The sequence below is a fragment of the Rhinopithecus bieti genome, unplaced genomic scaffold (assembly GCF_001698545.2).
Source record: "Rhinopithecus bieti isolate Rb0 unplaced genomic scaffold, ASM169854v2 scaffold_11964, whole genome shotgun sequence".
Lineage (NCBI taxonomy): Eukaryota > Metazoa > Chordata > Mammalia > Primates > Cercopithecidae > Rhinopithecus > Rhinopithecus bieti.
The window spans coordinates 39,675-42,759 of NW_016807677.1; the positions used below are offsets into that span (position 1 = coordinate 39,675).

The following is a 3,085-nucleotide window of genomic DNA, read 5'->3' on the forward strand; positions in this document are numbered from 1 at the left end:
CGGGGGCGGGAGGAGGCCGTAGCGAGGGGCCGGGTGGGGGCGGGCGGAGGTTTCCGAGGAGGAAGGAGCGGCCGCCATTTTGGGAGCTTCGAGTCAACAATAAAGGACCGAGGGTGCCGAGCGGGAGTGGCCTCCTTGGTAGGACACGGGCCCGAGCCGCGAGGCCTGGGGTGAGGTGGTGGGGTCGAGGTCAGCGGCGCTGTGGGGGCTGCGGGGAGTCCCCCGGGCCGGCTCTGGGGGACTCTCTTGGGCGGAGGCCTAAGGCCTGGCCGGGCCTGGGGAGGAATGCGGGTGGCAGCTGTGTGGGGTGGGGGCGCCTGAGAGGAGGCGAATATAGGAATGTGGTGCGCGGCAGAGTCGGCAGGAGGAGCAGGCTAAGTACTCCGAGGAGCTTTATCGAAGATGAGGGAATATGAGGCCGAAGGGGGCGGCAAGGACTTAGGGGGATGATGGTGGAGGTTATAGGGTACGAGGCGGCCCTATAGGGGGCGGCAGGGACATGCTGTATTGGAAGGCTCGGTTCAAAGCGAACTGACCGCTGCTTGATTGCGGTAGGCCTTGCAGGTCAGTAACAAGAGGGTGTATATGGAGCCCCAGACTCTTGGAGGAAAGGAGGGGGATTTCTGGGTTGGGGGGTCCCTTTGGGGCCTCCTTCGGGGAGTCCCTATTGTTTGCTACTGATGGAGCTGGTTGCCGGCTCATATTGCGCAGATAGGATTGCAGAGCCCCAACCTTTTGTGTTTATGGTCAGAGGGAGCTGACTTGACGTGTGTGTGTTTGGAGCGAGGGGCGGCAGGGGGGAGGGTAAGAAATTTCCCTACAATTATGGGGCTCCAGTCATTGACCTGTCTCTTTCCTTTATCTCTTTCTTTTCTCTTCCACAGCCCCCCTTTCCCTTCAGAATAAAACCCAGTCACTCCAACTTGCAGGCAAAGCTTAGAAAAACTGCGCTGCATTTGCAAACAAAAGCTCTTGTTGGCGATGACGATAGTGTTTTGGGTGTGAAACTGTCAATTGCTAACTACGATCTGAGAAGTGCTGTAATTAACTCCACTAGGGGCTCCTCCCAACTAGTCTACGTTTCTAGTCTGTTTCTCGTTTTTTTGTGTTTTGTTTTGAAAATGTAGAAAGATAACTTGCACATCTAAATTGGGAAGGGATTGGAGGAATATTTCCTTCTCTGAGACAAAGCTGCAGTGCAGGTTTCAGTTTAAGAAGGGAGCAGTTATCACATAGTCTCATTTTGGATTTAAGGATATAGGAGGTCTTACTGTGCATGATGGACAGTAATGATGATATCGTTCGGTCTTTAGAGGTTGCCCTTTTCATCCTCTTAGTGCTCTGCAAACAACTAAGTCTCGGTGTGAACTGCGTGATGTCGCTGATCATAATATAAACCCGTCAATACAGGAAAGTAGCTGTTAACCATATCTGCTTAAGATGTCAGTCAGAAGGACTTTAAAGTAAACAACTTTGTGTATGTGATAATCAGGATTTGCTTGTGAGCAACTTGTTCTTTTTTTTTTTTAAGGAAGGCATAATCAAGGAACATTTTGTCATAAATTTTGAGATCTGTTGACTTTAAAATTTTGAGTTTCACATGCCTTGGTATATGGCAGAAAGAATCAGCACTTGTAAGCTGTGTATTTTATGTAAGAAATGTAACGGGGTTGCTGGGCGCGGTGGCTCACGCATGTAATCCCAGCACTTTGGGAGGCCAAGGCAGGCGGATCAGCTGAGGTCAGGAGTTCGATACTAGCCTGGCCAACATGGCAAAACCTCGTCTCTACTAAATATACAAAAAATTTAGCTGCGCGTGGTGGCGGGCGCCTGTAATCCCAGCTACTCTGGAAGCTGAGACAGGAGGAGAATCGCTTGAACGCAGGAGGCGGCGGTTGCAGTGAGCCGAGATAGTGCCACTGCACTCCAACCTGGGTGACAGAACGAGACTCCGCCTCAAAAAAAAAAAAAAAGAATTGTAATGGGATTAAATCAAAAGCCAACAGAGTAGAGCTTTGTTTTCGGGTCTTTGTATGTTTTTATTAACTACAATTAAGATTTCAGTTGGGCACGGTGGCTCTCGCCTGTAATCCTAGCACTTTGGAAGGGTAAGACAGGCAGATATTTGAGGTCAGGAGTCTGAGACCAGCCTGGCCAACTTGATAACACCCCATCTCTACTGAAAAATACAAAAATGAGCCGCACTGTAATCCCACCCAGCTACTCGGGAGGCTAAGGCATGAGGATCGCTTGAACCCACGAGGTGGAGGTTGCAGTCAGCTGAGATCGGGCCACTGCACTCCACCCTGGGCAACATGTCTCAAAAGTAATAATAATAAATAAAAGTGGCTGGGCGGGGTGGCTCACGCCTGTAATCCCAGCTCTTTGGGAGGCCAAGGTCGGCGGACCACCTGAGGTCAGTTGTTCAAGACCAGCCTGGCCAACGTGTCCAAACCACGTCTTTACTAAAAATACAAAAATTATCTGGGCATGGTAGCGCATGCCTGTAATCCCCAGCTACTCAGGAGGCTGAGGCAGGAGAATCGCTTGAACCCAGGAGGTGGAGGTCGCAGTGAGCTGAGAGCGTGCCATTGCGCTCCAGCCTGGGCGACAATGCAAGACTCTGTCTCAAAAAATAAAATGAAAAATAAAAGTAAGATTTCCATTTACAGGATAATTTTAAAATGAGGTTGACCAGTTTTGTGTCTTTTTATTTTAAGCGGAGTTTTGCTCTTGTTACCTGCGCTGGAGTACAGTGGTGTGATCTTGGCGCATTGCTGCCTCTGCCTCCTGGGTTCAAGTGATTCTTCTGCCTCAGCCTCCTAAGGAGCTGAGATTACGGAGGACCACCACCACGCCCAGCTAGGTTTTGTATTTTAGTGGAAACGGAGTTTCACAATGTTGATCAGGCTGGTTTTGAACTCCTGACCTCAGGTAATCCACCAGCGTCAGCCTCCCAAAGTGTTTGGATTACAGGTGTCAGCTACCGTGCCCGCCCTGCCAGTTCTTTTTTTTTTTTTTAAGTATTAATTAGATGTACTACTCTGGGTTTCTTGGAAAGTTTTCTTAAAATTACTAGTGTGGC

General features: G+C 49.7%; 1 protein-coding gene across 2 annotated transcripts in view; it reads left to right on the forward strand.

Annotated features, from left to right (window-relative positions):
- Positions 1 to 49: 49 nt before the first annotated feature.
- DDX6 (DEAD-box helicase 6) overlaps positions 50 to 3,085 on the forward strand; it is a 41,339-nt gene continuing 38,303 nt past the window's right edge. The window contains exon 1 of one of the 2 annotated variants that reach the window (XM_017883179.1): positions 50 to 138. The gene's annotated coding sequence lies outside the window, so the exon portion shown is untranslated. Of the gene's footprint in view, positions 171 to 3,085 lie in introns of both variants that reach the window. The other variant, XM_017883180.1, reaches the window with a different exon arrangement.